This window comes from Fukomys damarensis, unplaced genomic scaffold, assembly GCF_012274545.1.
Source record: "Fukomys damarensis isolate Sample0158 unplaced genomic scaffold, DMR_v1.0_HiC HiC_scaffold_26, whole genome shotgun sequence".
Lineage (NCBI taxonomy): Eukaryota > Metazoa > Chordata > Mammalia > Rodentia > Bathyergidae > Fukomys > Fukomys damarensis.
The window spans coordinates 28,131,772-28,143,940 of NW_022900938.1; the positions used below are offsets into that span (position 1 = coordinate 28,131,772).

Here is a 12,169-nt window from a genome sequence, read left to right on the forward strand (position 1 = left end):
TCACTTAGGAGTATATCTTCAATATGTATCCATTTTCCTATGAATGAATCTATTTTCTCGTTCTTTATGGCTGAGTAATATTCCATTTTATAGAAAAACCACAACTTCTTTATCCAGTTTCCAACGGATGGGCAAATAGGCTGTTTCCAAGATTTAGCTATTACAAACTGTGCCGCTATAAACATGGGTGCACATACTTCTCTGTGATATGATTTTTTTAGAAGGGACTTTGGCCAGATTCTTCCGGTCAACAATCTGACTAGCATCAAAAGAATTGTACTGAAAAGATTCTGGCTTGTCCCCAATGTGCTTGTTTTGGTCCACTGGAAAGTAATACGATGAAGTTTTCATTGTATCTTCAGAAATAAAAGACTTTCTGAGTAAAACACAGAGCATTCATAGAGATGCTCAAATAGACATACTTTAAATGAGGTGACATGTTTCTGGACCCCTTCCCTAACTCCACTGTCTGAACAGTCATACAAGTTCACCCTGTTGAGACTCCATCTTATAAAGAGAGTTAACAACCTGTATATCTCTCTCCAAGTACTCACACTCTCACTGAGCTTTTGATGTTCTTGTACTTGAATCTGAGGTCAGGTGCAGGAATCAAGACATTTTCCTATGTCTCCACTTCTAGCAGAAGTTACCTATGCTTCTGAGTGTGTGACCTGCACTCCTCTCTAGAAAGGAGACCCCTGAAAGACCTCAGCATTTGATTATCTTAATGAAACTTCATCATTAAAATCTAAGTTTTATTATTTTGTGGGGGGAAAGTTGAATTCTGGAAGGAGAACGTTTGTATTTGGGAAGGGATGGAATATATGCTTTTAGATTTTTGCTCATATTTATTGATTTACTAGACTGATTTTCTTAATTCACCAGAAAGCCTGGATTAATATTCTTAAGAATTGTAATCAAAACAAAGTGGCAGTGCATTTGACCAAAATGTCCTTCATTTTAAAGGCTTACTGGTATTCTTTTATTTATATATACCATGTTTCCTTTATCTCCTTTTCCACTGGGAGAGACTCAGGTTGCTTTCATATGTTGGCTATGTAAGTAATGCCATAATGAACAGGGAATTGCAGAGTCTCTTGACAGTAATGATTTCAGTTCCTTTAAAAAGTAATTGTGGGGCCGGGGATTTAGCTCAGTGGTCTGCCGCCTGCCTCACAAGCACAAAGACCTGAGTTCGATCCCTGGTATAAAAAAAAAAAAAAAAAAAAAAAAAAGTAATCGTGTATGACTTCAAGGATTAGCCAGGAGGACATTTTGCTAAGTGAAATATGCCAGATATAGAAAAACAAATATGGGGTGTCTAGGACCACACCACCATGAATGCTCCTGATCTCAACAAATATGGGTTTCCTCAATATCCATAGGCTACCCATGGCAGGACACTTTGCAAATACCTAAATCTGCCTAAATGCTTGAGTTTCTTATTAAAATGATGTCATATTGGCACTTAACTTATGCACGTCCCCCATATATTTCAAAACATCTCTCGCTTATTTATAATATAGTATATACTGTAAATATATATAAAAGTATTGTTCTACTACATTGCATAAAGGAAGTCACCAAGCAAACATTTGTATAGCTCAATATATTTTATGTGATCATTGTTAAATCATGGTTGAATTTACAGATGCAGAACTAACAGAAGCAGAGGGTTTTATATGTGGAGCTTAAAAACAATTCATAAAAATAGAGAGTGTTTACTAGAGGGTGGATGGTGGTACAGGGCAAAGTGTACCAAGTGTCAGTTAGATGGGAGTAAAGTTTTACTCATCTATCGTACTGCACAGTAGCTATGGTTAACACTAAGGTGCATGTATTTCAAAATTGCTAAGAGTAATTTTAAACATTCTTGCTGGAAAGAAATGATAAGTATGTGCTGTGATGGGTCTGTTTAATTAGTTTCATTGAATAATTCCATAATCTATACAGTTATTGACATCAGATTGTACCCCATAAAATATGGTTTTTTTAATTTATGAATTCACAATAAAATAAATTCTGAACAATTAGTCATATAGACTGTTTTTGATAAAGTCACACATTTACAGTCTTCTTCCTTGGGGTAACATATTCTAGGAATGTTCTTGGCTGAAATTGCCAGAATGAGAGTTTTGAGACCAGAATGAAGTGAATATATTGAAGAATAAGACCTAAAGGCAACATGGGTTGACTGGGGAGCAGAATACAGACACACTCAGAATTCTGATTTATGGAAAAAGTCTAAAAGCGCAATTAATTTAGACTGGATAAACTGTCTGCCAGAGGGAAATATTTTATCAGTTTATTTCTCTTTTGTAAGAATCTTTCTGGTTTATGTATTGTTCTTGGGTATATAACTTGAAGCTAGTAAATGTTGTTTTCTTATTATTTGACTATGAAATGTTGCTCTAATTTTTCATAAAAGCAGATGATTGCCATTAAGCTCTTGGCCACTGTTTTCTCCTTCACATTGGCCCCCTCCCAAACTGCATTATACATTTTTCTTCCTACTTTTAATTGGTCCACACTTGCCATGGCATGTTTCTTTTCCTACTATTAATAAATGTAAAGCCTCACTGCCTTTTGCAAACAAACAAACAAACAAAAATAAATAGCTAGGCCTCAGATAATCAAAACCAGAATGGAAATAATCAAAGTGGAAAAATAATCCAAAAGCAGAAAAACAAATGGACTGAAGTCAAGGGGGAAATTAAAGATCTTTTTACCTGAATGGCTGCAAAATTCCAGGTAGATTGGTACCATTTCAGTTCAGCTGTCCTTTACTCTCAAAACTTGAGTGTGTGAACTTTCCATTTCAGAGTTTTAGCTGTACATCCGTGCATGGTGAATTTGTTTAAGTAATATAAAAATATTAACCAGAAATTACTAGAAGTCCCTAATAATTTTTTAGTACTTTTCCATAGATATTTTATTTATTTTTAATGGGGGAAATATCATGCTGTGCTCTCATCTGTAACTATGTATATATATATTTATATATAATTATAACAAAGAAATAAAGATTATACTGCTGGTTACCAGAGGTTGGGATGGTTGAGGGAGGAGATAGAGAGATTATGTGATCAGATTCAAGAGGAAGAAATGTTATGAGAGCTATTGTACAACAAGGTAACTATCGTTAATGACAATATATTATATTCCTGAGAAATGTAGAATGTGGGTATTAGGTGTTATCACCACAAAATAACTATAGGAGGTAATATATTTGTTGATTAACTCAAATTAGCTATTGTGTAATGTGTATATGCTTCATAATATCATACTGTACATGATGAAAACATATGCATTTAGTTTAAAAAGTTTTAAAATTTGCTCAATATTGAGTGATGCAACTTTTCAAATTTATATTTTTAACTTAGTAATTGATTTGGTGAGTATTTTCGAGCACAGATACATCTGTCTCACTCCTTTATTATTGCCTAATATTCCTTGATTGCAACATATGAGGCTGACAGTTTATTTCCCTTCTTTGGAGCTAAAAGTGTGTTATGATAAACATGTTTGCAAATGTGACTTCTCAAACTTCTACAAGAATTTTGATAAGGCAGTTTAATTACTGGCCAGAGTACATGAAACTTGATTTGAGAGATTATTGACAAGTTACCCTGAAGAAAAAAACAAAGCACCAATACACACTCTCAGCTGAGCTGTATGACAGTACTCATTATTTCCACAAGCCGGCCTATCATAGTGATTTCCGTGGAGAAGAGACTCTGTATGTCTCTAGAGTTTTACCATTAGCATTATTGATCATGTTAAGAATTTCACAGCTTCAATGGCATTCTGCTTCTTATATATCAATGATTATATTTTTTTAAAATTCCCATTAAAATTAAAGACCAGCACTTCAAGTATCATTTGAGTTCTAAAACCTGCAGGGGAAAAAAAGGATTCTAGCTAGAGCATTTTAAGAGAAAGGGATCTGCATCAGTGAATTTAGCCATGAATCAGTTTGGAATGTATAAAAAATGAAAATCAGGGCATAATACATCTTCTAAGTACAGTGAGGTAGCCCCCCCCAAAGAGTTGATCTAAATTGGTCATTAAATTGCTAAAATGGTCAGCAGGTATGATTTCAACATTCTCAACTATATAAATTCTATTTTAATGATTGTATTTTCTCTGTAAGTTTCACTTATGCAGATGGTACCTTCTAGTTCTGAGTTAATTTATTTAATTGACCTTATTATTACCATTCTTTGAATATCACTGATGCAACAGGCTCAATGCATTGTTCATGTCTGGTATCAATCATAATTGTTTCACAATAATTCGAAATGACTGAGAAGTTTTTTAGCCTTATTTTCTATTCATGTCAGCATGAAACTGACATTTGAGATATGATTCTTACTCTATGAGTTTAACATCCTCACTTTGTTTATGTCATTTTCTTTTTTATTTATTTACATTGTCTTGCTCTATGGGCTACGTCCTTGTTTCCTAAATATTGTTTGGACATACACTAGGGATGTGTATAATCAGATGCACATGTATAAACATACATACAGTGTATATCACAAATTTACCACTCTCTTTGGCAAGGCGAATCAAACATTTCTTTTCCCTTTCTCAGTATCAACTCCAGTTCCACATACATATATCTATATATTTATATATATATATATATTATTATTATTTTTAGAGTGATTATTTCAATTTCATAAAATAGAAAAAATGGGCATGAAGAGGCTATGACTGCTGAGTGGTCACCAGCAATGGAGAATCTATCCATGCAGCCTTGAGGCACTGGGCAGACTGCTCATAGATTCAAACTGCAAGACAGATGGAGCAGCACTGACTTCTGGTATCCCTTTTGTCCTTGTTGGGCATGTCTTTAAGAAGATGCAACTGTGGGTGCTGATGTGAAATGATGTTGAAGCAGTTCTGAGAGGCCCAACATTGTTTCGTTGATTCAATGGCCGTGCAACCTTATCATCTAACTCAGAATGCTTTTGAAAAAGAGAATGTCATTAATACGTTGTCTCTAACAATAGACATACATTGTTGCTCTCTGTGGGAACTTTCAGTTCCATTACTTAAAGCATGGGTACATTGTGAAGAATAGAAGTAGAAGAAAAAAGTTGTTATAACAGAGGCAAGTGGGAATCATAAGATAAGGTGAATGTCCCAGTTGTGTAGTTGTGGGTTTTTTCAAACTTTACAGTGGTGTCATGCCAGGATTCATGCTGCCTGAATGCCAACATGATAAGGTTACTTCTAAAAGGCCCTTGGCTAATGAAGAGAACTAGAGAGCTGAGGGAAAGAGGTGACCAAAGAGATGAAAAGAATGTGGATTTTCTGCATAAAGAATGTTGTTAAGGGCTGGGGATTTAACTCAGTGGTTCCACCACCTGTTTTGCAAAAATGTTGTTAATTAGGCATTTGTCCCAGAAATTTTAATTAATGATTCATCCTCCATACACACTCCTGTAAGAAAAAAAGAACTAAAAAATTGTAATGATGTGTCTGCTTACTTTTTAAGGTGGTTGGCTTATGGGTGTTTATGTTAAAGAGAATTTTTTGCTCAGCTGTCTGTATCAGATTCAAGGGGTGGCGACACAAGATATTCTGAAGTTGTCTAGGTTGGACCATGAGCTCCTGGATTTATTGCTATCAGTCCCAGGAGTTTTCTGATATGGAGTAAAGAGCTAGTATGATTTATATCAGCTATACTGAGAGGACAGTTCTCTCTACATTTCTCAGCACCTGGGTGTGGGACCTCTCATGATTTTTGTCCTCTTGAAGGCTTCGGGATTCAAGATCTATAGATTAGACTTTGTCACATATTGTCAACCTCCCAGAGTCTGGTACATTGTTGAAGGTTCTGAGTCAATGCCAAGCTAAATCAGAGCCACCGTGTGTGGTAGAGATTTGTAATTGGCCAATTATAACAAGGGTTTCAATGCTCTTTTGTCTGGTCATTAATTTAGGGTATAAGAAGCTGAGCAACAATGAAGGTTCAAGGAACCCCATTAGATAAACCAAGGAGCTATTTCTGAACTCTTCTCAAAAGACCTCTGGGATGGTTCTAGCTTGGGAATTTTTAAAAAACAGTTAGTGAAATTATGTCTAGCATCTCAGGGACATCGGTTTTATGAAGGACTTCAGGATTCAGGACAAATTATACATACAAATTGTACATCAGAGACTCCTTTGTATTTATCTGGGTAATGTCAGGAGTTACTTTTCTTGCAGGGGTTACTTGTTGATCCCTAATGTGGCCACTGGCCAGGAATTTTTGTCTAAGGATCTGATGGACTGGGTTCCTCAGATATGGAATTCTAGGACAACTTGCTGCTTTACAACTTGATAATTTTGTTGGAGTAACAAGGTGTAATTTAGAAATCTTGGAGGATGATTTTATAATTTCACAAGTGGAAGTTTTGAAAACATTTGAAGACCCTGGGGAAATTGAATAGTTTGGTTAAACCATTCTTCTAGAATCACTAGTAAAGAAACCACACACCTTTGTTATCTGAAAATTCGAGCAGAAACATTTAGGACAGAATTGGATTTACTCTGTGTTCTTGGAATACTCTTTTTCTATTGTCTTTAGCTCTACCATAGTTGCATTTCTTAGTGAGATAGGAGACCCTTGAGAAGCTCTTGCCCCGACTAATCTGTGTCCCTTTCTGCTGTTTTGAATGCCACCAAGCTCCTCCTTACACAGATGTTGCTCTTACAAACTTGTAACCAGATGCGCGTAGGTAGATTTGGTTTCTCCCACAGCGCTATTGTGCACCTCTAATCTTACTGTATTAATTGAGTGTGTCATTCTAAAGCTTCATATCTAGACAACTCCCCTCCTCGGGGAGATAGACATTATTGGATTATTCTCAGATATTATGCAGTTTGTCAAGCTGTAAAACCCACTGGTATTTGAAGTAATTTTAATTTCAGCCCCTATTTCTCTTGAAGTTTTCATAGTTCTTTGAAATCAACAAGGTAAGACTAGGATTTAATTTGTTTACAATGATGTTTCCTTTTGTCCTAAAATTTGGTGACTTTATTGTATTAATACTTTTAGCATGCTTGTCTGATAATATGCTTAACACTTAAAAAGTACATGTTTCACAAATTAATGTCAAAAATATACCGCCAAATGTGTACATGAATCAAAATACCACATTGTGCTTCAGAAGTCTGTACAAATATTATGTCCAAATAAAATATTAAACTATATAAAAATAATAATACCTTGACTTAATTTATTGACATATAGGACACATCAAATTGCAAGAATAATCTTTTGCAGAAATTAGTGTTTATTTTAATGTATCAGAAGTAAAAATGTTAAAATATATAGATAAAAAATTGCTAGACATAAGGGTAGTTTGCTGCAATCCCAGCTACTTGAACTGCTAATGGAGAATCATGAGTTCAAACTCAGCTGAGGCAACTCAGCAACACAAAATCTTAAGGAAGAAAAGAGTTGGGGATATAGATAAACACCCCCTGGGCTCCCTCCTCAGGAACCAAAACAAGTAAGAAGTAAATAAGTACATAAATAGGATTATATTATAGACAGACTTACTTGTTTATAAATTTTTTTCCCACGTGTTAGCACATTCCAATGTGTTTCAAAGGAGTTACAGAGGTATAAGGACAAAGGATAAATGGCAGGCTAGAGTTAAAGAATCTGCGAATATGAAGGCAGCAAAAGCACAGAACAAGGACCCAGATATTACTCCTAAATCTGATAGGTGTACTGAGGAGCTTTAGCCAAAATTTGCTGACCAATGAGTGTAACACAACCTCAGAGAGTCCAAAGATAAGAGCCATAAACCAAGAGCTATTTAAATTGGAAAAGAATGAAATAAATTTGTGGGCAGGGCAAAAAGTTTGGGATAATGAAAAAGATACCCATTCTAAAGAGATGCAAGTAGATATACCTCCAAAAGGGCAAAACGAGTCAGTTTTGGAAACTAGAGCTTGTTGAGTGTCAAAGTACATAATTATTTCCCACCAGATATTAGATCTGTCCATTTGGCTGCCAATTCTCCCCACAGAGAAATACTTCTGCCCTTGGAACTGGAAGTCATTATTAATAACTGTGACACATTTTGGGTTATAGCTTTAATAAAAAGAAATAGCATTAGCTCCTTCTAAAACTGGTCTGTAATCTGGGAATCTAGAGAGAGGAATGCTATGCCTTATTTACCCAGGAGTCATCATCCATTAATCTCAGTCATTCCATTTGCATCTTAGGCAAAAGAACATTAAGGGGGATGGGAGGGAAGTGGAGACAAGCGAAAGGAGATGGCTGACATGGTTGATTTTTTTTTCCCACTGCATATAATCTATTGTTGTTTAAACATAGCAAATTAGAGACAGTGGTTAGGAGAGGAAACAGGTAAAAGGAAGCACTGAGTTCAACCACTAATGTCATTCAAAACAATTCCCCCACAAAAAAGGAAACAACACGAAAGTAGGAAGAATAAAAATCTACAAGTGTGAGATTAAAAAAAAAAACATATAAACAAAGAAGAAGAAAATGTAAAATGCTAGAGCCCACACTGAGTTTCTAAATTATTTAGGATGTGACATAAACAGGAATTAAAATTTTGTTGCACCATGTAACAAAACCTAGTTCAGTCAATGGCTTTGTAATTCTCTTAACACCATAGATAAATAAGGATTTTGTTACAGCTGCTAGAATCAGCAGGGAAATGTCAGGCTAGTGTTCCTCTGATTCCCAAATGGGGAAGCTCAGCCTACAAATGGATGGTAAAGCAGTCCATTCCTAGGATCAGAGAATGCAGAAATGGTGTCACCTGGACTTTTACTGCCATGGATGTTGCCATTCGGTTCCTGGGCTCCTTGTTTCTCTAGTTTTGGTTATGAATGGTGCGGTGCGGACCACCTGCATGTAGGGGAGATTGTGTTCTATGCTTTCCCGGTATCTTGTTCTGAAGTACACTAGTTCTGTCTTTCAACTAAGAAAAGAGATCTGTGGATTTTCTTTTATTGAACTTTCAGTATTTTTAGTAAATATGGGTGATTGTTTCAAGAGCACAACAGAGGACAAGCTTCTTTTCTAGAAAGAAGACATTTCTTGACAATTTTATCATATATAACAGATCTTGTGTGTATGTGTTCTTCTATGTTTCTGATTAAAGAAAAAGAGAGAAGAAAAGGGAAATATATCTAACGTCCATCAGTAGTAACTTCCTATGACAGGGATGAAGGAAAATAATAGTTCAAGAAATAATGCTGAAAACTCTATGAAAAAAGACAGTGTATAAATAAAAAGTGTACATAGTTGTAAAAAAGAGGTATTAAGTATGTTTATTACCTATGCACTTTTATTTAAGTGATAGTTTAGTAAATATCAATTTTTTAAAAAATAAAATAATGTAAGAATGTCATAATGTTGCACATAATCATTATAAGTGGATATTATTATTAATTTGAGTTACCAATAAGAAGTTAAACTATATTCTGCATATTCTCTTTTTAAAAAATCTCTGACATGTTTGTGATACTACATTTGTATTCCATTGGAGGTTTGATACATATACATACCCCATTTTGGTCCTTTTTGCTTCCCTCCTTTTCTACTTCTGCCTGGCCTCTCCCCATCTCTAAAGATTCTGCCTCTTTGTCAACTTTATTAACATTAACATTGTTTTGCTCTTGAAGTTGTTTATATTTTGTGTCTGTTATATTAGAAAGACCATGCAATATTTAGCCTTTTATGACTGACTTATTTCACATATATCCTTAGAGTCTTGATAGCCATGGAGTTTTGTACAAATGGCTCAAATTCATGCTTCTTTTTGGCTCTGTAGAACTCCCTGGTGTATGTAAACCACATTTTCTTTATCCACTCATCTCTTAAGGGGCATATAGAACACTACCATGATTTGTGTTGTGCGTTGTCCTGCTACAAACATGGATATGTGTCACTGTAGAAGAATGAATGTAGCTCTTCTGGAAAGGTTAAACAGTAGAGGTGTAAATGGAATTTCTATTTTTAGGTTTTTTTTTTTAGAAATCTCTGTAGTAATTTCCAAAGTGATTGTACCATTTTATTTATTTATTTTTGGTACCAGGGATCGAACTGGAGTCCTTGCGCTTGCAAGGCAGGCCACCGAACCGCTGCGCTAAATCCCTGGCCCGGTCGTACTATTTTATATTCTCACCAATAACATATGAGGTTTCCTTTATTTCCTATAATGTCACCAGTATTTGCAGTTTTTTTCAGTCCTTAATAATTACCATTCTTACTACACTAAGAAGATCATGTTTACTTGATTTCTATTTCTCTAATGGCCAAAGATGCTGGATTTATTGGACGTCATTTTTTTTTTTTTTTCAGTAAATGTCTCACTGTGTTTTGGGCTGCCCTTGAACCCACAGCAGTACTCCTGCCTCAGCCTCCCAATTGCTGGAATTACAGGTGTGCACCACCATGTCTGGAATATGACTGGTCATTTGTATTTCTTCTTCTCTGAAGTGTCTATTCATTTCAATTGCCCATTTTTAATTAGGTCTTATTTTTTGTTCTTTTTATATTCTAAACATTAATCCTTTGTCTGCGGATTATCTGGTAAAAGATGTTCCCATGTATTGAGTTGTCTCCTCACACAGCTGGTTGTTTCTTTCCTGTGAAGAAGCTTTTCAATTTAAAATCCCATTTGTTAATTCTTGGTATTCTTTCCTATACACTGAGTTTCTGATAGGAAATCTCTGCCTATGCCTATATCTACCATTTTTTTCTTTGAATAGATTCAGAGTTTTTGTTTTTATATATAGGTCTTTAATAATTTTTGTTTGATTTTTAGTAAGGAATGAGAGATATGGATTAAAATTTGTTCTTCTGCATGTGACCACCCAGTTTTCTTTGCACCATGTTTGACTATTTTTGTTCCAAGTTATACTATTGGCCCTTTTGCCAAAACATGGTGGCTGAAGGTGCTTGGGTTTGTTTCTGCATCTTCTATTCTCTTCCAATATTATTTTTTAACCAGTCCTAAGCTGTTTTGAGTATAATGGCTTAGTAGTTTAACTTGAAGTCTGGGTCACAATGTTTCATGTCTTGCTTCTGTTACCCAGCATTGCATTGTCAATTCTATATGTCTTCTGTTTCCAAATAAATTTTAGAATTATTTTCTAGTTCTATGAAAATTGTTTATGGTATTTTGATCAGGATTGCATTAAATCTATATATCATTTTTGTTAATATGGCCTTTTTTTTTTTTTTTTTTTGGTACAGGGGGTTGAACTTGGGTCCTTGCGCTTGCAAGGCAGGCCACCAAACGGCTGAGCTAAATCCCGGGCCCCTATACGGCCAATGTTAGTTCTGCCTATCCAAGAATGGGAATGACTTTACATTTTCTACATTCTGCATTTTCCCTTTAAAAATTTCAGCAACAATGCAATTACTTCCATTCAAAAGAAGATCCACATAAAAATACTATACTCAAAATGATGAAAAATAACAATAAATAATATTTACTGACTGGGTAGTACTTAACCATCAGGATTCTATATGCCTTATATTTCTTAACCCCTTCCATGTTAATATTACTCTGCATGTAGGTACACTGATTACTCCCACTTCGCAGATGAAGAAACCAAAACATGGAAAAAAAAAGTTAACAGAAATGAGTAAATTGCACCTGCATATTCCACACCTAGAGTTTTATTTATCATTTTTTGTGGGCTTTATCATAAATCTCTGCCTCTAAGCAATCATCGTATCACTTAGTAATGATTTGGAAAAATTTTAACAATGGTAACAAAACCAATATGTAGAAATAAGAGCATGTGATAGATTAAAACCTAACTTAAGAAAATACTTTGTCACAGCCAAGACCATAGCCAACATCAAATGGCAAAACCAGTCGATAGGCTAAGCCTCAAACCACCGAATGTTCTGCACTGGACCATTGATTCTATTGTTAATCTTGCCCCTGAAATTGCTGAAAGGTATTGCTCAAACTTATACCTCACTTACAAAACAAGATTATAATCTTGAATTGGTTCATTTGACTAGGTAGACTGAAATCATGTGGTCACATTTTAGATCTTTGAGGGGCTAGAAAGGTTATACTATATATTATCTGTCTCTTTCATTTCTATTGAAAATCTCCTGCCATTACTTATACTATAACAAATTCCCTAAATATATATATATATA

The 12,169-nt window shown here is 35.0% G+C and overlaps 1 protein-coding gene across 4 annotated transcripts in view; it reads left to right on the forward strand.

Moving 5' to 3' along the window:
• Scn7a (sodium voltage-gated channel alpha subunit 7) overlaps positions 1 to 12,169 on the forward strand; it is a 77,436-nt gene that overhangs the window by 3,915 nt on the left and 61,352 nt on the right. The window contains exon 2 of one of the 4 annotated variants that reach the window (XM_033756409.1): positions 10,346 to 10,426. The exons of the other annotated variants lie outside the window; for them this stretch is intronic. The gene's annotated coding sequence lies outside the window, so the exon portion shown is untranslated. The remainder of the gene's footprint in view (positions 1 to 10,345; positions 10,427 to 12,169) is intronic. 4 annotated transcript variants of the gene reach the window in all.